This window comes from Rhinatrema bivittatum, chromosome 6 (assembly GCF_901001135.1).
Source record: "Rhinatrema bivittatum chromosome 6, aRhiBiv1.1, whole genome shotgun sequence".
NCBI lineage: Eukaryota > Metazoa > Chordata > Amphibia > Gymnophiona > Rhinatrematidae > Rhinatrema > Rhinatrema bivittatum.
In genome coordinates, this window is record NC_042620.1 from 191,195,240 (window position 1) to 191,221,002 (window position 25,763).

The window sequence follows — 25,763 nt, forward strand, 5'->3', positions numbered from 1 at the left end:
GGGGGCATTCCGGGGCGGGACCGAGGCCTCCAGAACAGCCACCGGGCCCGGGGGATGGAGAGCCAGCGCGCGCAAGTTACGCCTGCCCAGAGGCAGGCGTAACTTCTTCGACAAAGGTTAGGGGGGGTTTAGTTAGGGCTGGGGGGGCGGGTTAGATAGGGGAAGGGAGGGGATGGTGTGGGGGGGGGGCAGAAGGAAAGTTCGTTCCCTCCGAGGCCGCTTCGAAATCGGGAGGGGAGTAAGGCTGCTCGGCTCAGCGCGCGCAAGTTGCACAATTGTGCACCCCCTTGCGCACACTGACCCTGGATTTTATAACATGCACGCGGCTGCATGTGCATGTTATAAAATCGGGCGTAGATTTGTTCGCACCAGGTTGCATGAACAAACCTACGCCTGCGCGAATGTTATAAAATCTGGCCCTATGTGTTTTATTAAATGATTGAATCTGATGTTTCTGTGTTCTTTGCTTTTTACATGATATTCTACTTGTGAATTTATAAATTGCCCTAAATATAAAGTAAGTTAATATACGTTAATAAGGATTTTTTACTGTTGGTAAGTGCTTGAAAGAAGTGAGTTAAAAAGATTTTTAAGTTCACTCATGATGCATAACAACTGTTGCAGACTACTTAGAAATCCATTGTCAGGTGCACTCTAATGCATTATTTGTCGATAAGAATACAACTAGTACTACCCACCCATGTTAATCTTGAGCCCACCAAAAAAACATCAGCTCTGGTTTCTTCATTGGTAAGAGAAAAGAGATAGTCTACATATGTGTATGAGAGAGACAGCGAGGCCTGCAGATTTGTGTGAAAGTCTACATTTGTAGATGCGCATGTGTGTGTGTGAGCCTGTGTGTGTATATGAGAAAGTGCCTGTATATGTAAGAGAAAAAGAGCCTTCATGTGTATGAGAAAGAGAGAAAGCGAGCTTGCATATATGTGTGGGAAAGCCTGCGTGTGTATGAGAAAGCGAGCTTGCATATATGTGTGGGAAAGCCTGCGTGTGTATGAGAAAGCGAGCTTGCATATATGTGTGGGAAAGCCTGCGTGTGTATCAGAAAGCAAGCTTGCATATATGTGTGGGAAAGCCTGCGTGTGTATGAGAAAGCGAGCTTGCCATATATGTGTGGGAAAACCTGCGTGTGTATGAGAAAGAGAGGAAGCGAGCTTGCATATATGTGTGTGAAAGCCTGTATGTGTATGAGACAGAGTTAGTGTGTGTGAGCGTAAGTGTGTGAGGGAGAGAGTGGGAGTGTGTGTGTGAAAGCATGTGAGGGAGTGTATGAAAGAATGAATATGTGTAAGTGTGTGTGAAAGAGAATGAAGTGTGCGTGGCTCCCCCCAAGCCACAAAAATCTCAGGGTGACTAGAAATCAAGAGGTCACAGGTATGGACAGCAGGAGCTTTTTTTTTTTTTTTTTAATCCTTATTAGTTTTAATTATTGGGTGTTATTTGATATATGTGCTGTTTTGAAATATTTTATTGGTGCTTGGGAAATTTTTTTAAAATGTATATGATTTTAATTAATAGACATTATTCTGTTTATCAGTATTAAAATATTCTTTTATTAGTATGTTTTACTATTATAATTGAAGCTTTATGTTTCTTGATTTTATTTGTTTTATGAGCAATGGTGGTTCTGCTTTTCTGTTGTTACACGCAGTCTGGCTTCTTGGGGTTTCCATTTCAGTTTTTGTCTGCATTTTGCTGGTTCTAATTTGTGATAATCTATTCTGTATTTGGTGAGGGTCTGTCTCTGCTCTGTGCGTGTGACCAAGATGAGAGATTCTGCTAGCTTGTAGTGTCTGTGTAGGGATCTATAGCAATCGGGTTTGTTTTGTTTCCCCAGTAGGTGGTGTATTGGTATTCTGGAATCCAGTGTAATATTTATGCGGGGTGTGGTGGGGCACCATCTCATCCCTCGCCTCAGGCAGCAGATTGCCTTGAGGCACCCATACACACCCGTATTGGCACGCGAGCGAAGATACGCTAGAATCTTTAAATCATGTGCGCACTTCCGAGCAAATGTTTGAAAATTCACCATTCATGTGTAAGTATGCTCCTAATTTTAAGAGGTCACAGCTAGCATGCGTGTGTCTTTAATAGGGTCATGTCAGCTTTTTACCCATGTATGTCAGTGAATTTGAAAACATGCTTGAGCAAGGGCACATTCCCAGTTTTTCAATTTGTTCACCAGTTTCTCCAGTTAATAGCGAGGGCTTTCAGACCCCTCTGGTTCTTCATCCTGCACGCTGCCCAGTTGACCCGGACCCCTCACCCTGTCCTATAAGCCCTGAAACTTGAGATCTCCAGACTTGCTGCTCCTCAGGCGCTGCAGTAAAGTTACGCGGATATCTAGTGTATGCACGCTGCGGGTTTTGTTTTTTAAAATTCGGAGCTACGTGCCTAATCCTTGACCCTGCCTCGGAATGCCAATGCCCCACCCTCTTTTCCGCCCCCTTATTCCTCAAGAGCTCATGGGTGCATCTGCGCATGTTTTGCAACTTTTAAAAATCCACCTTGCTTGCATATGTATGTGGCCATTTTGGCCTGAGCAAAACTTTTAAAATCAACTTGCAAGTGATGCTGCTATAATTAGAGCATCTGAAAAATGGCATTTAAACTGCAAGAGAGTAACGCCAGCTGTCTAAGCTCGTCAGTTAGTATTACTAGCAAATGAGCATGTTACTTGTTGAAAACTTGAAAAGAGTAGAAAATATTTAAGGACATTTAGAACTAGGACATACGGTACTTTCTTAATTTATATTGGAAGCAACAGAAATATAAATTTCATTTAAAGAACACATACGGCTGTACACCAGAACTGCAGGTTTCAATAACTACTACCGCCATAGCTAAGTCTAGTGCAGTGAGAGACCATTGGTGCCTTACTGCATCGAACTGTCTGCAAGTGCTATTCATGGTAATAGTTGACTTCAGTGCAGTGGTTAAATGATAATCGCTATTGTAACCAAGGCACTTACATAGATATTTCCTTTGTAAAGGACTCAAAGTCCCTGAGGTCCGAATCAGACTCAGTGTTATTGTACAGTTTACCAGAATTTAGTCTATTAAATTCTCCTTAAAACCATATCCTGCTACCATTGTAAACAATGGAAAATCTATTGTAAATAAAGAAAACAATTGAATGACTAGTTTACACCTCATCAAGCTGCCTAACAAGCTGATAGCGTGTGTTTACACAGAGAGAGAGCACATTTTAACAGCAGTATGCTGGAGATAATTCAGAGAGGTTCACCTGCAAGGAGAATGTACTCCCCACATTCTCTAAATTTAATTTCATATCCATTCTACTTCAGTCTTTGTGAGAAATATGAACTGTTTTGCAAGTTGTCCTAACTTCATTGTTGTTAAGTGTTAAATTATTTAGTGCAGAGGTGGGCAAATTAGGGCCTGCAAGCCAGGAAAGGCACATAGAGCTCTTTTATCCAGCACCCAGGGGGTGGTAAAATTTGCATGCTTAACAAACTGCTAAGGCTTTGATCCTGATAAAGCATGCCAGTGCTGTCCCTCTGAGACCAAGGTCATTAGCAGTGACCCTACTGCCTCACACACCTCTATGCTGATGATGTCAGCAGGGGACAGGGACGGCCTCTATCAGGGCTAAAGTGGCTGGCTGTGTGCCGCTTCCCACACGCTACCTCTCCACCACCATGCTCCAGTGATGGCAATAAATCCGGAAGTTAGACCAACAGTGATTTAAAAAAACAAAACAAAAAACGTAAGGTCAGCTGTTTGCAAGAATAGCTGATCACAGGGTCAGCAGGAAAGAGGACCAGAGACGCGGTAGGGGGACTGGAGGAGACATGCAGTCAACCACTCAGGCTCGGCCTGCTGTTCTTTCTCTTTGAAAAACAGCAGGAGGCTTAAAAGGGTGGGAATCCCCTTCCCTCGCTCCTTGTCTGGAGTTTATAGGGGTGCGCCCTCTGACACAGGCAAAAGTCACTAATGTGGCCATGTGGAAAAACATTTATCCACCTCTGATTTAGTGGCTCTTGTGTAACTGCCTGCATTGGTGTAAAGTCTACGGGTACTTGTTACACCAGTTTTCAAAGGGAAACTACATGTGCACTTAACGTGTGCAGATTGTTTTTTCAGGAAATATTTACATGCGTACATCAAAAATACAATCCTGCCCACAAGAGCACCTCTTCAAACCAAAGGTAAAAAGTGTGTGCAGACAGGCCTTGTATACGGGGCAATTGTGTAAAAAAAAAAAAAAAAATAATAATTTCTGTGGGCAAAGGATTGCTGTACCCACAGTAATGGCTTTGAAAATTGCCCTCGGAGTGTTTGTTTTGCCTCCAGTAACTGTGTTGTTATGGAAAGAAGGCCTGTGTGAACTTCTTCTGTGGCATTTGTTCATCCTCTAGCTTTCTGGCATCCTAGAAGGAGAGCCTGTGCTGTGAACACATTTCATACATTTGTTCTGCCTCCAGCACTGACCTTGAGTAATGGAAGGTTGCGTGACGTGTGCCTCAGGCATTTTGTTCTGCCTCCAGGACTGTGACATGATATCCTTTTTATCATTTAATGTTCGGCATTCAGGTAAAGGGATTGAATTTTATTCCCTGTCCATGACTACTTAAGCAGGCTGTAAGAAGTGATGCTGATGAATCTTAATAGCTGACTTGAAAATAATGTGTAAGTAATAAGATTAAGTACATCTTGTGTTTGTTAAATTAATTGAAAAAAGGCATGCAGAGTATCTGTATTAACGTACTCCACTTTTGCTGTGATGCACTTTGAAACAGCTTCATAAAAAGCAGTCCATATATGAATTAAAATAAAGACATTTGACTGTGTGGCACACCTTGTCATTTGTCAGTTAACATTTTCACAGAGCAGATATCTTTTGAAAATATATTTGATTTTCAGTTAATAATGAATGCAAGGATGAATTCTGAAAGTCGAACTAGTTTTCAGATGAGATGCCTTTCAGATTAACAAATTGTTTAGTTTCCTTTCAGGTTCTCTTATTTTGAAAACAATTAACATTTTTTGCTACAACTTTTTTTTCCAGAGATTTTAGAGGGCAAGTTTTACATAAACCTTTTTTTTTACCGTGAGAAAACAGACAATTGTTTGCAAAATAAAATATGTACTGTTTGCACATTAAGGGCCCAATTTTAAAAGCCTGGCATGCGCAAATCCCGGGAGATACGTGCGTGGTTGGGCTGTGCGTGCGCCGAGCACATTTTCAAAATGGCCCGGCCACGCTCGTATCTCCTGGTATGTGCAGAAATGCTGGGCTACAAAAAAGGGGCAGGCCAGGGGAGGGGTCTGGGGAAGCACGTGCTGGCTGCTTACTCCTGCTCGGTGGAGCGGGTAAGTTCAAGGATAAAAAGAATTAGGGTAGGTAGGTGCGGGTTTAGAGGTCGGGGGGAAGAGGGAGAACATAAGAACATAAGAAATTGCCATGCTGGGTCAGGCCAAGGGTCCATCAAGCTTAGCATCCTGTTTCCAACAGAGGCCAAACCAGGCCACAAGAACCTGGCAATTACCCAAACACTAAGAAGATCCCATGCTACTGATGCCAGTAATAGCAGAGGCTATTCTCTAAGACAACTTGATTAATAGCAGTTAATGGACTTCTCCTCCAACAATTTTATCCAAACCTTTTTTAAACCCAACTACCCAGGATAGGGTTAGGGAAGTTCCCTAACAGTCCACTCCTTTATTGGAGCGGACTGGGAGGGAACTGGGATAGGCCTACTCGTGTCGCTGTGCAGTTTTTACAAACATTCCCCCCCTGCATGCGCTGATAAAAAAAAAAAGGTAATAAGATTGAAGAGGATTAGCATTAGGAAGAGAAAATGTAGTGGAACCATAGAAAACAGAGAGAGGCCTGCAGCTTCCCTTGTACCTGGCTGCTCGAGAAGCTCAGGCACAAGGTGAGTTCTGGTGACTTCCAGAGCTGACCACCGAGGCAGCTGGCAGAAGTATGAAGATGGACCACAAGCTCCTATGTATTTTCAAAGTAAACTTACAGATGTAAGTTCATTTTGAAAATATTGGGCATTGTCTGCATGTAAAATGAACATGCAGACTGTGCTGCTATGAGGGCTGTTTGAAAATGTAAACTTTTAATTAACTGAGAATTGAAAAAAATTGTCAGAGCCCTAAAAAAACTTAAATCCCTACTACATCCCCCTGACCTCCGTACAGTAATACAAACCACCATTTTCGCCAAAACTGATTACTGTAATTCTCTCCTCCTTTGCCTTCCTAACAACGCCATCCACCCCATTCAAATACTGCAAAACACAACAGCCCGGATTTTGACCAATTCACGCAGACATGACCATATCACACCCATTTTAAAAGATCTGCATTGGCTCCCAATAGCTTCCCGCATACAATACAAGGCTCTCTCCCTCATCCACAAGGCCCTATACAATCCCGAAATGAATTGGTTTCACGATTCTTTCCGCTTCCACCAATCTAATAAGCCCACTAGATACCCACATCTCGCCACCATGCCCATCACCTCTCCTAAACTCTACAAACTTACTTCCACGAGAGCCCGTGCACTCTCGATCGCCGGGCCGTCCCTCTGGAATACAATGCCAGTCGAACTACGGCAAGAAGAATGCCTAAAAACCTTCAAACGGAAGCTTAAGACCTGGCTTTTCACTAAAGCATACACCTAACTTCTCCATTCCCCCCTATTCCTAACTACATCTAACTTCTCCATTCCACCCTCCTCTTTCCATCTCTACCCTCCCTTCCTTTCACTCCCCCCTCATTTTTTCCTTTCACCCCTTCCCATCTCATATTCTGCCTAAATTTACATTTTACGTTTTCTCCTATTTCTGTACATATTGTATATACTTGCAAATCTTGTTTATAACATTTAATACAATTCCCCTTATTTCCCCCCCTAAATTATTTTCTTGTTAACATGTTACTTGTATTATATGTAAAGTTATTATTATTTTCTTGTTAACACGCTACTATTGTTCGATGTAAAGTTACCTCTGCTACCTCTGTTCGATGTAAAGCGCTACTCCAGGCGCCGTTTTGTGTTACAATGTGAACCGATATGATATCATTGATGAATGTCGGTATATAAAAAATCTCAAATAAATAAAATAAATAAACAAATAAATAAATATTAAAACCTGGCGACGCGCACATGTTATAAAAGTGGTGCGCGCGGTTCCCGGCATGCGCACATGGACGCATGTGTGCGGGTTTTAAAATTTACCCTTTACCGAGGACCCTCTGACAATTTTTTTCAATTCCCAATTAATTAAAAGTTTAATTTTCAAACAGCCCTAATGGTCGGCACCCTAGGCTCAGCCTAGCTCACCTAGTGCTTCCACTGGCGCTGCAAGCAAGACTGCCACATACATCTGATAAATTCTCTTGCATCTAACCTTTGCCATCTCTTTGCCACACTCAGTCCCTCCACCTCCCTCCTCCCCTTCACTCTCTTCCCAAACTATGGCTGATTGCTTTCATGACAAGATTCACCAACTTGGTCTTGAGTTCTCCACCAGGTCACCTCTACCTCCATCCCCCTCCCCCCTTAATCCCTCTACCCTTCCCCTGGACCTATGCCACTCTCTTCTCCTTTTCTAAAGTCAAAGTAGAGGAAACTGCCCATGTGCACTCCTCCTCCAAACTCACTATTTGTTTCTCTGACCCTCATTCCCGTCCAGTTCCTCAGCTCTGTTTCCACCTCAGTCATCTCTTCCATCTGTCAAATCCTCAATCTGTCAAGCATGCTGTGATCGCACCACACCACTTCTCAAAAACCTTCGCTGCTTGAAAAATCTATTTCGTCTCTGGTAGATGTGACTTCTGACATTAATCAATGTATTCAGTCTTTGAGATTACTAATTCTGCTCCTATAGAGAAATTAGATGATTTGGATCAGAAAGTTACCATGGTACAAAATATTCAAGCTAATTTGGGCCAGAGTGAAATGAATCATGGAAAAGAAATTGGAAAATACTGAGAACTCAATAAGATTTTTTTAACCTTAGGGTTCTGACTTTTCCCATTTTGAATTATATTTCCCTGATTGATCTCTTTAAAAGATATATTTCTGAAGTACTCCTTTTGGAAATATCTAGCGAAGTTCGTGTCTAAGAGAGCCACTCTTATGGTTTCTTTTGTGTTGGTCAAGTTCGGGACTCCATTTTGAAACCTTTCTTTTGAAATAGTACCACTTTATTTTATGGGCCAAAAATCTGCTTTTATCCTGATATTGCTAGGGTAACTCAAGAACGCAGGAAAAAATTTTTGGCTATGCATTCTGAAGTTTTGGCATTTGGGGGCACAATTTATTTTATTGAATCCATGTACATGTTTGCTGTTCCATCACTATCAGGTCTATACAGTAAGGCCGCGGTAGAAACAGTGCGGCAGTGTCAGGCGCACCCTTCCTCCCCGCACGCACAGTTCTCTTCACTAAGTCCCCGATACTCTCTTCTAATCGCATGCAAATGCATGCCGCGGCTGTGAAGCGATAGGGAAGGGTTAGGCCCGCGCAACCCATTTTACTGTATAGGCGCTTAATACAGCGCCTGTACAGTAACCTGGGTGCGCTGGTACCTGTCATTTCAAATGACATTTGGAATGACATTTGGAATGACAGGCACCGGGAGGAGGGAAGCGGCGAAGGTTATGTTTACTTTGAACCTTCACAATTAAGATCCTATTTGGATGCCCAAATTAATAGCGGCTAGTGCCTGTTGTTTTGGCTTTGTTGTTAATGCAATGCTGGTCCTCAGTTTTCTTTCTAAATATTACCTTTTATTACACTCCTTTGTTCTGGTATCCCCTATTTACCTTAATATGAGAGGAGGTTTTTTGGGTTTTTTTTTAGAATTTTCAGTTTGATTCAATTTGAATAATTTTTTCTTTGATCCTCTCAGCTCTTCTATACAAGATATCTTGTTTATATATTTAAATGCAATATAAGTAAAGTTTAAAAAACAAAAACCCTCACTGGACCTTACCTGTCCTATCTCCCTCCTCCCTTTTACTTCCAAATTACTTGAACGTGTTGTTCACCCCCACTGTCTTGACTTTCTTTCAACTCAAGCCATTCTTGATCCACTCCAATCTGGTTTTCACCCTCTACAATCCACAGAAATATCCCTTGGCAAAGTCTCCAATGACCTCTTCATGGCTAAAACCAAAGAAATGTACTCAGTCTTTATCCACCTTGGCCTATCTGCTGCATTTGACACTGGATTTCGGGACTATTTTCTGTTTTGGTTATCTTCTTGCCTCTCTCATCACACTTTTATAGGCTGATGCAATAATCTGAGCATTATAAAACTGTCAGGCTGATACAATACAGTGCGCTCAGCTGAGTGCACTGTTTAACCCACAGTTAAATGCAGGTTTTGGACACGCGACCAACTCCCCACAAAACTAATAGCACTCATCACATGCAAATGCATGTTGATGAGGCTAATGGCTTTTCTCCCCAGATCCTAAAAAAAAAATGTGCGCCCAACCCACACATTTTTATATTCAGAAATTAGCGCCTGCCCAGAGCAAGCGCTAATTTCTGAGCAGCCCAAAAAAGTGTACAGAAAAGCAGAAAATACCACTATTCTGTACATCCTCCAACTTAATATCATGGCGATATTAAGTCGGAGGAACAAAAAGGTTTCAAATAAAAAAAAAAATTATAAACAAAAGTGTGCTGGCGGTCAGGTTAGGAAAAGGGACACTCGGTTAACGAGCATCCTCACCCGTGGCTGTGCAAAGGTTAGGAAAACGGATGCTCGTAAAATTGTGCGTCTGTTTTCCTAACCCACTGATAGCAACCTGACAGCCGCCTCTCCTGGGCACCCACTGCCAAGGAGTTGCTAGGGGCGCACATTTGTCCCTAACGCCTCCTTGGTAGCGTGACCCCTTATTTAAATATTCTGCTGCATGCCCAGGAGAGGTGGCTGGGCGCGCGTTAGGAAAGCGGGCACTCACACTGAGCGCCCGTTTTCCGCACGGCTTTATTGTATCTGCCCGTGTGTGCTGGAAACCAGTGCGCATTTTTAACTCTCGGGATACTTTTTTTTTTTGTAACTCCTGATGCAGTAAGCTAATGCTAAGCAAATGCATTTTAATTTAGGGAAGCGGGGGGAAGCGTTCCAGTATTCTTGCTAATTTCCCTTCTTCTCCGGGCACCTGACCTTTCGTGAGCCAGTGGCTCCTGATCTCGTCTGCAGCTCCTTAATCGTCAGATCTTTAGGGCTCTTTATGGGTAAACAGCAGCAGCCACCGCTGCCACTTACCTGGATAAGTACCAATCTATCTGGCTATCTAGCAGCGGGTAGCCGCTGTCACTCAGCAGGATAAGTTGGTACTCATCTGGGTATCTGGCACGGGTCATCACTGGTTAGCCGGATAAGAAAGTCAAAGACAGTGGTGATGAACAACAACTTCAAGTAGTTTGGAAGCAAAAGGGAGGAGGGAGATGAGATGATAAGTTGGCAGAGTAACGTCCATCAGAATTTATCTGACTAACTAGTAGCAAGCGCGCCAGATACCCGGATAAGTGCTGATTTTTTTCAGCTAAGTGACAGCAGCTTGCTGCTGCCAGATAGCTGGATATATTGATGCTTATCCGGATAAGTGGCAGCGGCTGCTACCTTTTACCACAGAAGAAGGGAAAATAGCAGTCTCAACATACGTTGGCTTTAAAAATAACTTGGTACAGGTTGGAAAAACGGAGGCTTACTGTGATTAGAGGGACTGTTTTTCAGCTTGTTTGAATCAGGAGGGCTTCACTTTTCTTCTCTCCCTGCTTTCGTCCGCTTACCTGGGCATCGCACAGAACGTAGCACAGGCAAGCGACTGTAACTGTCCGTGGTGAGGTAAACAAGGCGGTTAGGGGTTTGTTCAGCTGGCACTGCAGCAGAAGCTTGAGAGTTAAACTGCTCTGCACTTATAAGTATTGTGTCAAATCGAACAGTCATCTGGTACGAAAGCCACCGTGCAGTTGGTCAGCAACTGTTTTTCTTTGCAGTGATGTAGGAATAACATCCACTTTCCCCTGATGAAGAAATTATTATTTTCGAAACGCGGCCCGTTGTCTGGTTCCTTTGAAAATCCAGCAAACACCGAATGATTTCAGATACTTTTTATCAGAATCTCATATAGATTATAGTCAATGGGCTGTGTGTTTAACTTGCACAATATGGCATTTAAAATTAAAAAAAAAAAAAAGTAATTTTCAATGAATGGATGAGGACAATGTTGATATTACTGGCTAATCAGTAAAAAATATCACTGATAGCTTAAGGTTTTGAGCATTATCCCTCACATGCCATTTATTTATTATATGTCTTTCATTGCTTGGTTTATCGTCTGTACATGGATTGTTTTTCAGAAGTTTATAGGTATTGTGCCATTACTACAATTATTCTGAAGTAGTCAAATTCTGGCCTTGGTCTCAGTGCCTGGAATTAGTAAATTTGAAAAAGGAATTCCACTTCCAATTGTTCTCCTTATTAAAACAAGCATGCAGGAATTGCACTATTTTAGACTGGAGTTAAGTTTCCAGCGCTATAAAAGGTGCACTGGCCAGATGCAGTCTCTCTGCATTGGGGAGGGGAATAATGCTTAATGCCCTCATTTGCTTGGGATTTCCATGTGAGCACACTAAGCAGTGCTCCCATTGGAAATGTGTGTTTTCTGCATACAAAACTCCTTACTGTATCGGCAGTAAGTTTTGCACACCGAAAATGTATGCAGAAGTGCAGGCAGAAAGGTGTGTTCCCCTCAACATGTGCACACAAGTTCCCTCTCTTGTCTTTTTTAATCCCATCTAAAAAAAATTCACCTTTCTGAAGCTGCTTTGAAACATTTTAACACCTGATTGTCCTGCTTACAGGCTCATTAATTTTTAACCATATTCATTGTAGAGAACGTTATGGGTTTTTACTAAAGAGGATTGTTTAATCTTAATAGGGGGGAGCAGACATAGCAGTATTGTTGGTTATTAGCTCCCCCCATATAGGAGACTGAGATGGTGAGTTCCCAGAGTATATAAACCCCTGCCAAAAAACAAAGCGGAAGCCGATCCAAGATGGCTAGCAGCGATAAACACGAAGAAAAGGATCGGTAAAAAAGACTTTATTGGATCGTGCCAGACTCTGGCCGAGTTTCGCTCTTCTAGGAGCTGCCTCAGGGGCTATTGTAAAAAATTATAAAACACACATACATACATAAATACATAAATATGTGTATAATCAAATAAGACATAAAGTACATGAATAATATAATGGAACATAAGACATATATACATACATATACTATAAATTTTCAAATAAAACATAAAATTATGTCTGTATACAAATATCAATAAAATACATACATGTGATGTTTTATATATTTTTATTGATATTTTTATACAGACATCATTTTGTTTTATTTGAAAATGTATGTATATATGTCTTATGTTCCATTCTTTTATTCATGCATTTTATGTCTTATTTGATTATACACATATTTATGTATGTATGTGTGTTTTATAATTTTTTACAATAGCCCCTGAGGCAGCTCCTAGAAGAGCGAAACTCTTCCAGAGTCGGGCAAGATCCAATAAAGTTTTTTTTTACCAATCCTTTTCTTCATGTTTATCGCTACAAACCCCTGCCACCATCTTAATGTGTGGATTTTTTAGTTGCCTCTGTACTTTCTCAGCATTGTTTATTGTCAGAGGAAAGAACTATTGTATCTGTAGGGTTAGACTTGGGTAATTTGAAGAAGAAAGGATGCCTTTGTCTGATTTACATTGACTTTTTGTTTTGGAGGAGTACATTTTCCACCCTTCCTCCCTCTTATTTTGGTTTGCCCTTTTCTTAAGACTTTTTTTTTGCATCAATTGCCTGAGTTATCCCAGGGACCAGGCGTTCGGTTCTTATGTTTCTTCAGATGAGTGGTGTCTTTCCCCGCGAGGGGGGCCAATGGACCATCAGCAACCCTTTGGCGGAATGAATTATCATTCGTTTCTGGGGAAAGAGGAGAAAGTGGTTGGAGCACAGTAGAAGAGTGGTAGCACCTGTCAGGTGAAATCCACATTTGCCTCACCAAGAGATTGAAGAGAGGAATGAGGAGGTACCATCGAGGTACAGACAATAGAAAAAAGAGTATATTGAACAACTGGATTAAAGGTATAAAAAATGGAACTCTGCACTACTACGTCTAAATTGGGATATCTTCTATTTACTGGTTATTGGGAGGAAGCTCAAAAACTACCTCATTGATTGGACAGTAAGAGGACTAAAGAAATAATTGACTTTGACAACAGAATACATTTATTGGAAGTTTAAGGTCACAAATTTATTGAAGATCTAAAGTGTAAAACTGGATTTGTAAATAACAAGAACTGTAAGTAACCTTTTCATCAATTTCCATCATTAATAAAAGTTAAGTTGGAAACCAAATCAGCTTTCAGAATCATTACTGCTGTTTACAACAATGTGTTTATTACTGCTGTGTTCAAAAGACTTTAAGGGTTGATTAGGATTTAAACAGTGCACAGGGCCTAGAAGATAATTTTCTCCCTGAAAGAGAATCTTGGACATCAGATGTGGCTTAACATCAGCAGAGGACTTTACTAGCTTAGCTTAAACCCTATTTGAGATGTGGTTTTTGGGGTCCTGTGATGGGACATTAGCCCAGGAGGGTTACATCTTAATAAATGAAACTCCTAAAGTCTTTTTTGCCTTGTATGTTTGTCTTGATTAAATTGTAAACTCTACTGAGAAGGGACCTTCTCTTCTATGTTTTTGGACAGCGCTGCACACATTGAATTAGTGTTAAAGTAGTGGTAGTACATGCACACATTCACTTGCATAAAGCTACACCTCTCTTTTTGGAAAACATTGTGTATGTTGTACTCTTACGCATATACGTTGTAAAATCAAAACGTTTGTGCATTAAATGCTGACTGCACCCCTGTGCCAGCCACCAAAAAGCCTCTGCTGAGTGTGCCTAAAAGTATATGTGAAACCAGGTTATTTTAGGGCAGCCATTTACACACACAAAACCAGGTTTTATATGATAAACGGCTTATAAAATTATGCCCCAAATAACTGCATTTTGTATTTTAGATGGATACAAAAAAGAAAAATAGAGGCACACACAAAATAATTTTGGACCAGTAAATATGAATAATGTAAAGAGTACAATCTAATATAAACTTACTATAATTTGTTACATTGTGTGAATTATAAGTTTGTAAGTTTGTGTTATTTTGGAGTCTTTCCCATATTCCTCTTCGAGACGGATTAATTTAGAAATAGTGGCCTTCGTGCTACCTTTCCATACCTGCAGTAGGATGGTGCCCTTTTAACTCACAGACAATTATATGTTTTCTCTGAGTAACAGGGCACATTACTATATATCTAACCACGACAAAGACAAATTATTGTTTTGCAGACAATTTACTCCTCCAAAGGAAGCAAGAAACAAGCATACCTTAAGTCTGCAAACCTTTGAGAGAATGCAAGTTTTCCCTTCTTCCTGTCTGGCCTTCTACCAAAATCAAATGTGAACTGGAATTATCTCATTTTTGTTTTCCTGAAAAAATAGTTTGAGTGCTATTTTCTTTAGTTCTTAAAAGCCTATTGGAAAAAAAAGCTATCTAATAAAATGGAAAAAAAAAACCCTGCTGAGTCTCCTGCTAATCCCATTTAACCGCCGTCGTGCCTGAACCAAAGATGAAGGTCTGTTAGCTAGAAACCTGACACTGAAGGAATTCCAAATACAGCTCTCAGACTAAAAACAGCTCTCTCTCCCTATGGCACATGCTACATGAGAACCTGGGATTGTATTAGTTTACCTTATCTGCCTTTTTTTTTTTTTTAAGTTGTACATTGTTGAAGGAAAGTGCCTTCACCAGTTCTGCCCGTAAACAATTTGTGTGTGGATGGTGTGATGTGTCCTAGACATCAGCCTTCTGCTGAGAAGTGCAGTCGTCCCTTACTGATATTCTTTCTCTTATAGAAACTTAGAAACGTGAAGGCAGCAACAGACCGTATGGCCCATCTAGTCCGCCCATCCACCAAACGAATCTAGTTTTACAATTCTCTTCACTCCCAAAGAGATCCCTTATGATTATCCCGTGCTTTCTTGAATTCAGATACTGTTTTTGTCACTACCACCTCCTCTGGGAGACGGTTCCTTACATCCACTACTCACTCTCTCTAATATTTCCTAACATTACTCCTAAGCTTTACCCCCTTTCACCCTCATTCCATGATTCCTTGTTCTACAGCCTCCTTTCCTTTGAAAAAGGCCCACTTCCTCTGCATGGAAACATTGGAGGTATTTAAATGTCTCTATCATACCTCCTCTATCTTGCCTTTCCTCTAGGGTATACATGTTTAGATCTTTAAGTCTGTCCCCATATGCTTTAGAATGAAGACCACTGACCGTTTTACCCTCTGGACCGATTCCAACCGGTTTATATCGTTTTGAAGGTACAGTCTCCAAAACTGTACAGAATATTCCAAATGAGGTTTCACCAGGGCCCTACACAGGGGCAATGTCGCCATCTTTTTTCTATTGACCATTCCTCTCCCTATGCAGCCAAGCATCTTTCTGGCTTTTGCTGGCCATTTTAAGGTCATCAGATATAATCGCCCCCAGATCCTGCTCTTCTGTAGTGCTTAAAAGAATTTCAGCCCCAATACTGTACCTTTCCATTGGGTTTTTGCAGCCTAAAGCGGTAACTTTCAAAATGACGCATGTGCGCATACATGCGTGCATTTGCCAGATCACATATATGGATGTGCAGATTTTATAACATGCGCACATTTATGCACGCATGTTATAAAATCAGCTACCCGCGTGTACATGCGTGCACAATTTTATATCGAAATTTTATATCGAAATGCACATGTGCACAAATGCCATCTCGAGCATGTAAGTGGGAGGGGGGGATTTTAGTAGATGAACGTGCAACGCCAATACCATCCCCTTTATCATTTTGGTAGCCTTTCTCTGTACCTTCTCCAGTGCAACTATATCTTTTTGAGATGTGGCGACCAGAATTGTACACAGTATTCAAGGTGTGGTCTCACCATGGAGTGATACAGAGGCATTATGACATTTTCCGTTTTATTCACCATTCACTTCCTAATAATTCCCAACATTCTGTTTGCTTTTTTGTCTGCCGCAGCCCCTTTTTGTATTAGATTGAGGAAGTGGTAACTCAGTGATAAGGCCTCTGCATGACCCCTCCACTGCCACTCCAGTCCCAATGTATAGCCATGGGCTCACGGGTGAGGTACAGTAATGATATCCATGCCCTCTCAACTCTGTCAGCAACAGACTGTTTGCTCTTGCATTGAGGAGCAAAAGTCACAAAGAGCTACAGCTGTAATCCAACCAGAACGTGGCATGGCGCTTTGACTGGATTGATGAAACACTGCCCAGATTCTGGTGTCAGTGCTGTAGAAACGTCTGGTCAAGGGAAGGCTGAGGTTTATGTAAAACTTTGATCCAGAGTGTCCTGAGACATTCTGGAGCTCAGCACTATGAGGGAGAGAATATACTTAGTCAGTACATCTCCAAATCACCCACCGAGAATTGCCTTGATGGCCTCTCGAGTCAGGAAATGTTCCATTCTTTCATCTTAGAGGACCATGTTTGTCAGATAGAAGGGCAGGATTCTTCAATATCTTCCTGATTCCCAAAAGTGGGAGTGGCTCATTCTCATACTAAGCTTGTGAGTTTTTTACAAATGCCTGATAGGAAAACTTGATAGGGTTTCCCTTGCTTGCTGGGTGGGCTGTGTTCTTTAGACCAAAGGGGACTGCATGAAGTATAGAGATCATTCCAGCTCTCAGAGATTGTCTCAAATTAATAGTTGGGAAAGTCCACTTCCATTATTGTGTGTTGTCTTTTAGCCTCGCTTCAACACCCCGTGTGTTACAAAATGCCTTGCACGGATACATGCGTATCTACATGATTTAACGGTGTAAGTCTGCCCCACCTGGACAGTTAGTCTGTCAAAAGCACAGCTCAGGAAGATGTCATGGAATTAATGAGCAAATCCATCTGGGTGTTTTTATTGCCAGAGTCAGATATTCATTTCTCTAAGTCCAACCTCAGACCACCATCTTCATAGACAAGCATCCATATATAACTTTGCCTTATTATGCACATGTTATAATTATTAAACTCATGAAATATATCCATGTAAGTTTATAAAATGGGTAGAGAAAGCATGCATTTTCCTGCATAACAAATAAACATGCATGCTTGTGGGGCAGAATTATGCAGTATTTAATAAACTATATGGCTCCCACCACATTATTTAATAAATATGTAGGGGCAGATATTCAAAAAGCTGAGCTCCAAAATGTAGGCCTTTAAATTAGGTTCCTAAGTTAGTTACCTATTTTCAGCCGATCTGAGGTGCCTAAGTTTCCAGCTGAAAATTGAAATAAATTTAGGGGCTTAAAAGATAGGCCCCAAATTTAGGTCTTCTGTTTATTTTCCTAGATTTCTGGTCCTAAATTAGTTGCCTAGTTCTGAAAATCAGTACTAAGCTCCTAACTTGGTTCCCCTACCCTAACTCCACCTCTGTAGAGTCCCACTTTTTAGGCTCCTAAATTTAAGAGCCTAGTGAAACTAAGAGCTTAAATTTAGGGACTCAAACCTAGTAAATTTTCAAAAGAGCTAATTTACGAGCCAGACTTCAAAGGTTAGGAGCCTAAACTCCTTGAAAATTGGTCCTGCAGTATTTAATAAACTATGTGGCTTCTACCACATTGTTGATTTAATACTAGTATAATCTCAAAAGGCCCACTTACATGCATATTTGATGATATTATATAGACTATTAAAAATTGGATTCAATGAATGAAATGTCCACATCTCCTTTTGTTATATTGCTCACAATAGACCAAAAGCATTATGCATCTCACTCATTGAAGCCAAAATAAAAGAGGACTGTATTCAATTATTTTTAAATATGTGAATAAAACTACCCTTCAAAGGCAAGAGACAATAGCATTTCTAACAAACTCTTCGTTAATTTGTTTGGCATGTGATTATCTTGACTCTTGCCTTTGGAGAGTAACTGTATCCACATTTTGAAAGCATTGTGAATACAATGACACTTTTTAATACAGGATCCTCATATTTTTGCACATTGGTGAATATGATGCCTGATGATTTGGGTTTTATAGCTCTTTTTCCCAGTTAAAGGCTTTCATAGTTATTTTCTCGAAATATTCAGTATTTTGAAGGTTCACAAATCACCCTTTTCCAATCTATAGTTATTAGGGATGTACAATTGATTTAAAACAAATCACCCTTTTCCTATCTATAGTTACAATTGATTTAAAACAAATGATAATCTGAATCAAAGTGGGCATTTTCATTTTGGTTCATTTTAACTTGAAACAAATACAGAATATCCCCAAAATCCCCAAATTTTTTTTGTTTCATTCATTTTGGAAAATAGTGACCGCTATTTGTAAATAGCATGCACTATTTTCTGAAATAAATACAAAAATTAAGCCAACAAACTGAAAAAATGAATACAAATATTTGGAAAACGAATCAAAACAAAAAAATCCCCTGCAGATCCCTAAATAGTTTTAAACATCTCTACAGATGGAAGAATTTATTGTGACATATTTATTTATTTATATGTATTTATTTGTTTAAAGGTGTTTATATACCGCTTTTACAACCACACATTGTAGGTTTTTGCATATTTCAATTTTGGCAAAGCAAAGAACCAAAGGATCTGTGTTTTGAGGAATTTTGTTTTTCTTCGTTTAATGATCTTGATATCAATGAAAAAAGCAAGATCATGTTAAACCAGCTGAAGAGCTTTTGTAGTTACCTGTGCACCAGCCCACACTCTCTACAATAAAATATTTCTTGCCACTGCCTCCACTCCCTTCCAAGGTATCTGTCCAGCAGGAAAAAACTCCCAATTATATATTTTTCCTTCCACACCCATCAGCTATAGTCACTGGGAGACAAGTTGGTCTGCTCTGGCTGTAAAGCCGATAGGGGGGCCGATGGGGGAAAAAAAATGCTGAAAGCGGATGCTGAGCGTTCAGCAGGCAGGCGTTAATTTCTGAGCACAAAAATGTGATTGTTGGACGCTCATTTTTTTTTTTTTTGCATTGGGAGTAAATATCTAATAGCCTTATTCACATGCATGTAAGTAATGAAACAAAAAAAACTAGGCTAGTCGACGGGGTTTTTAGAGCTGGGCCTAACAGTGGGAAAGGGAGGCTAATAACTTAAGGGGGGTTTGGAAGTCCTATCCCTTAACTGAGCAAACTGGGAACGAACTGGGAAAACTAGCAATGGCGCCGGCACACTTCCCGTATAAAATTCCCCCACTTATAAGGTAGAGGCGGGATTTCTGCACACATGCACACGTCCATATAAAATTGTGCACACACATACGTGCATTCAGCCTATTATATACCATGTGTGCATATATGTACATATGTTATAAAATGGCCGCATCCTTTGGCGCGAGCCGGTGTACAGGCATACATGTGCGCCCGCATGCCGGTATCAAAGTTACAGACCCTATGCGTAAAAGTACATAATCAAATTTACACCTACTCTCAAGCAAGTGTAAACGTGCACGAATACCAAGCAAAGGTATGTGCTGTCCTGCTCATTTTCAAAACAAGCTTACGTGTGCAAGCTAGCTTTGAAAATTTGGCCTGAAGTCCACATGTAAAAAGTATATGTGGACTTCAGCCCTAAGCATGCTATTATAAAATTGGGCTCTAAGAATATATTTTATGTATCTGGAAGAGGGACTTCCATCAGCACTCTGTCAGGGTCCTCTCAGACAAAACAGGAGTGCCTGTCTTTTATAACATGCTGTTTTAGAAGAAAGATGTCCCCAGAGAGTGCAGGGTCCGAAAAGTCCAAGGCCTGGAATTCTTCCTTTCTCTCTTTTCCATTTTAAACAGGAAACATTTGTGCTAAGCAATTCCATGGGGACTGTTATAGATTCAATTTAAGGCAGATAATGTTTATGCACCAGCTATGCCAGTGGTTTACTCAATGGGCCTAAATGAGTACAGGAAAACCACATGGTGCATTTCAATCCATGTAAAAAAAAAATCAAAGCAGATAAAAGGGATAAGGAAGACAGGTTTGAGACCAGGAAACATGTTAATAAGGACTTTTATATAAACCAAAAGCCTGAGGCATAACAGTATTAGTGAAGAGACATTGCAGTTGGAAACTATGAAGAATATATATATATACAAAAAAGAAAAATGTCAGATATATTCTGAAGATTAGTAAGAAATATGCTGTGTTACAAATGAACTGGGGGGGGGGGGGAGTGAATTTGGTCACCTATTAGATCTAGTTAGGAAGGCAATGCCCTTCAGACAGAACTGGTTCTGCCCTTGCTGCAGGATCTGGAAGAGGTTGACTCATCCATTTCTGGTAACCTGTGTATATTGTTTCTAGTAGTCATTGTAGAACTGACTATTTTATACCATAATTTTATTCTTGCTGTATTACCTGGTTAACCCTCTGTCTATAAAAATGTTGACACTGCATTTATAAGCATAGCTGAAAAGCATAAACTGACTGGAGGCAAGATCACGTTTATTAATTTAATCACTCATAGCTTAGCCTCGTCCTTCTAAGTTAATGGATTCCCTAATATAGCTTTGCATTTATATCTATTCATTGTTTTTGACAGATCATATTGACAGCTATAAAGCATTTTGAGATAGTGGGAAGGAGGCAATGCAAATTAAAACTGCATTGGATTAAAATTGTGTACTTCAAAGGGCAACTGCAACTGACTCATTTTTATACTTTGCTTTATGACAGAGGTTGTGAAATGATGAAATTCTAATAACATGACATTATTTTAGATGCTAGAATAAATAAATATTAGTCTAACAGTTGTAGTAGTTAGTTGTGGTAGTTGCTTTAGTCATTTACTGCAGTTAACTAGTTGAGCTTTAGCTTAAATACATGAGCCTAATGATGAGAAAATATATTTCAAACCATAGCAGAAATCCTTCCTTGAAAAAATCCAATAAAACCTCTAAGCCAAATGTTGTCTTTTTAATGGACCATCATACAGTGAGCCAGCCTCCATTTATATTAGTTATGGTTTAAAGTTCTAATCATCAGTCCATTTGTCACTGATGTCATCCAGTAAAAAGTCTGTCTTTTTATTTAAATTTTTCTTGTGCAAATAAAATATAACTTCAGCGTACACAATCTTTGATTCTGTATTCTTTATTCATTCAGCCCTTGTCCTTCAGCCTGACACGGGACCATGTTTCAATAGTATCTGCATCAGGAGAAGTCGGAAACATTTTAGGCAACACAGTGGCTGAAGAGAGACAAGTAAAACACATTTTAAACAGAAGGATAGCCAATCAGACAAATTCTGTAAATAGGCAGTTTGATTAAGTATGAATGCCGGTATTCATCCAGCATGAGCAGGGATATCAATTTAATCCCAAACCAAAGTTATTAGATACAAATTTTTATTACAAACAAGATACAAAATTATGCAAATCTTAGAGTACAATCCTTATAAAATCTTATACATGAACACCATTGTCAATATTATAATGTCCATACATATACTAATTTTCCTTTAAACAAACCACACCCCATGTAAACAACTATACAATTACAATCTCATACATACTCATTCACACACATACCCATTCACACTTATAACACGTCATGCTAAAATAATCCCTCACTCTTAAACGTAGTTAGAATCAATGAGACATATATCAATTCAGAACATATTGAATTCAGCTCATTTACAGTAAGCAATGCAATCCTCTACATACAAAATAAATATATGCATTCAATTTCCCAACTTCTGTGGATCTAGTTGACTACATCTCAACTCAATTCAATCATTTTGGCCTTTGCCCGACAAGGGCCCTTGTTTCACCCCAAAAGGGGCTTCTTCAGGGGCTTAACAATCTCCAAAATACTGTTTGTTACAGCTGTTCCACCACAAACGATATTTCACAAGATAACAGCATTGCCACTTCAATCCAACTTGATACTCACTGAAAAACAAACTACATAGCATTAAGGTACTAATCATACTAAACGCTATCTTAATTCTAAAAAGTGTTTTAAACCCACTACCTTGTTGATGTAATAAAACACCGATCTTAAACACCAATCACCATCGCACTATCATGCGTCTTACTGTTCTAACACCGTCCTCGTTGAAATCTTCACAACTCTAAATAATGCATTATCCTACATCCTTCACTGTCCGCCAGCCTCATTCTATGAAAGAAAAAACTTACCAAAGAACTAAAGCATAAACCATCTCTTCATGTTCTTTCCTCAAACACCATGGACCTGGGAGTATACAAGCCGCAACAGGAATGAACACCATACAGTATAAATGCATAAGACGGACTCCTTCTGCCAGTGTGTTGCCTCGCATTTTTTTTTTGGCTCCCCCGATGTAGATTTAATTGAAACATGATCCCATGCTGGAATTATGAACAAGGGCTGAATTAATAAAGAATAAAGAACCAAAAATTGTGAACCTTTAAGTTACATGAGATTTTGTTTGCATAAGAGACATTTATATAAAAGATAGGTCAATATTCAAAGCCATTTAACTCCAGGTTATTAAAGTTATCCATCTAACTTCAAGTTATCTGTGTAAATGTTTAGTTTTGAATATTGACCTCAGACTTATATATGGACGAATGATTAGAACTTTGAACCTTTACTAACATAAGCTGAGGCTGATACACTATATGATGGTCCACTAAAAGAAAACAAATGCCTTAGAGGTTCTACAGGATGTTTTTCAAAGAAGGAATTCAATTTTAGTTTGACACTTTTTCCATTTTTCTATTGGACTGGTGATTTGGAGGAAATGTGTTTGCAAGAATCGGGACCTCTTAAAACTGTATGGGTTCAGGTTTTGGCAGGACAAGCAAAATATTTGAATTTTTTAAAGTTTTGTGACATTGTATAAATATCAGTTAACCAGGAAGGTGTCCAACCTCTAATAGAAGAACTCTTCCAGTTACCTTTCTATTGCCTTTAGCAGATTGAAAGTGCCCTAAGGAATCCTAGTGTCAGCTGCAGGAGACAGGATAGTATACTATGGGTGTAGTGAGCATAAACAAGGAACAGTAGATTGTACAAGGGAAGGGTTACTTTTCTTATTCCATGCAAGCTTTTATTTAAGTCAGCAGGTTCTATTCCATTCTTACAATATCTTTTTAAAACATTAGCTACACTATATGAAAGTTTTCTAAATTCAGACTTGCTTTAAGGTGCCTCTATTCCACTTATATTGGGGTGGGGGCATTATGCTAATGTTCTGCTTGCATCTAATAGAAGATTCTCTTGATGTTATACCAATTTGAGCCATCTGATTCGATCTACTGATTATGTTTGCTCAACATCTTTTGAAGTTCACTATATCAATGCCTGTTCTATTGCCCCATTTGCCTTATGGATAAAATGGTCCTGGCTACTTGTATATTTTTACACTTGCTAATTATCATGCATAAGTGCTATCAAATGTGTTTATACTGTATTATTGGCTGGGTAGGAAATCTGGGTGAAATGGGGTGTCTTGGTGAGTTGGAGATGAACTGGGTGAACTGATGAAATTGGAGAACAGATTAATTTCCTCGATGTGCATATGTTAGAAAATTTGATAATTTACATGTGTAAATAGGAATTTATATGGGTAAGTCCTACTTACATGTTGCAGATAAAATCTTTGTGCAAATTATTTTAGAATAGAATTTTTATTTATTTTATTTATTTTTAATTTTTATATACCGAAATTCTTGTAGAGACTACAAATCACTCCGGTTTACATAAAACGAAAACGAAAAACTGCCCAACAGAGAGAGGGGCTTTACATAAAACAGTAGAACCGATGGAACAATATAACTAGATGACAATTAACATATTAAACATAGTGATAAATAAATATTATAGTTTAACATAGTAATAAATAAAAATTATATTATATGATATAATCTATACAGTTTAACTAATTAAAGTAGAATAATGGCATATAAACAATGCAAAATATATATAATAAAGTAAAATGAATTTTTGAGCTCAAAGCTTGTTGTCCAGTTGCAGAGTCCTGAAAGAGGGACTTGGTGCGGTGTCCATAAATAGGGGATGTCTCATATTTAGGAAGTCTTTCCGTTTCTGTTGAATTGAGTCAGGGAAGGCTTGTTGGAAAAGAAAAGTCTTCAATCTTTTTTTAAACTCTTGATGATTGGGTTGTAGTCTTAGATCAGGGGGGAGCGAGTTCCACTGGTGGGGGCCTGTTGAAGATAGCGCTCGTTTGCTCAATGATGATTTTACTTGCGGGGCATGCAGTGTTCCTCTGTAAGCACTTCTAATTGGTCTAGAAGATGTGTGCGGTTGTAGTTGGGCGCTTAACGTGATGGGAGCTAGATTGTTTATCTCTTTGTGGATGATAGTGAGTACCTTATAGAGTATCCTTTGTTTAATGGGAAGCCAATGTAGGTTACGAAGGATTGGGGTGATATGATCTTTTCTGTTGGTGCTTGTTAGAATTCTAGCAGCAGAATTCTGTACCATCTGTAATGGTTTGATGGTGTTGGTAGGTAGACCTAGTAGCAGGGAGTTGCAATAGTCGAGCTTAGATAATATGATGGATTGTAGTACTAGCCTGAAATCGGAGAAGTAAAGGAGGGATTTGAGTTTTTTGAGGACTTGCAGTTTGTAAAAGCAGTCCTTTGTGGTATTGTTTACGAACTTTTTTAGGTTTAGATGATTGTCAAGCCATGCTCCAAGGTCTCTGACGTCAGGTGAGAACATGTTATTTACGTTTGGAGGAGAGAGGCTAGAAAAGATTGTGAGGGGATCCTGAGAGACAATGAGCATTTCGGTTTTATTGGCATTCAATACTAGGTTGAGGCTTGAGAGTAAGTCTTTAATAGGCTGTAGGCATTCGTTCCAGTATGTGATAGTTTTTTGAAGGGATTCTGTAATCGGGAGAAGGATTTGTATGTCGTCTGCATAGAGGTAATGGGTAAGCTTGAGGTTTGAGAGTAGGTGGCAGAGAGGGAGAAGGTAGATATTGAAAAGGGTGGGAGAAAGTGAGGATCCATGCGGGACTCCTTGCTCTGTAAGGATTGGTAAACATATGTGTATTTATTGTATTATATATTCATTTAGCTGTTCAGAGCAACTTAGCCGAATAAGTTCTGACTTATTCACTAAGAAGCGGTGTTTAGTAGCTGTCACATAGTAGGATAAGTCTCAAAAAGTGCTACTTATCCAGCTAACAGGCCGATACAGTAAAGTTCGCGGGAGGGTGGGCGAGCGCCCAGGCCAGTGTCCTGTGCGCGCGATACAGTAAACAAAATATTTAAATTAGGGCCCGTGGTAAAAAGAGGCACTAGGGACACTAGCACGTCCCTAGCGCCTCTTTTTGGACAGGAGCGAAGGCTGTCAGCAGGTTTGACAGCCGACGCTCAATTTTGCCGGCATCAGTTCTCGAGCCCGCTGACAGCCACGGGTTCGGAAACCGGATGCCAGCAAAATTGAGCGTCCAGTTTTCAACCCGCAAGCTGCGGGCTGATTTTAAATTATTTTTTTTTTTTAAAGTTTTTTAAACTTTTGGGACCTCTGATTTAATATCGCCATAAGATTAAGTCGGAGGGTGCACAGAAAAGCAGTTTTTACTGCTTTTCTGTGCACTTCCCCGGCAGAAATTAATGCTTACCTTT

The 25,763-nt window shown here is 39.8% G+C and overlaps 1 protein-coding gene across 1 annotated transcript in view; it reads left to right on the forward strand.

Annotated features, from left to right (window-relative positions):
- Positions 1-25,763, forward strand: part of PARD3B (par-3 family cell polarity regulator beta) — a 2,091,605-nt gene that overhangs the window by 2,060,060 nt on the left and 5,782 nt on the right.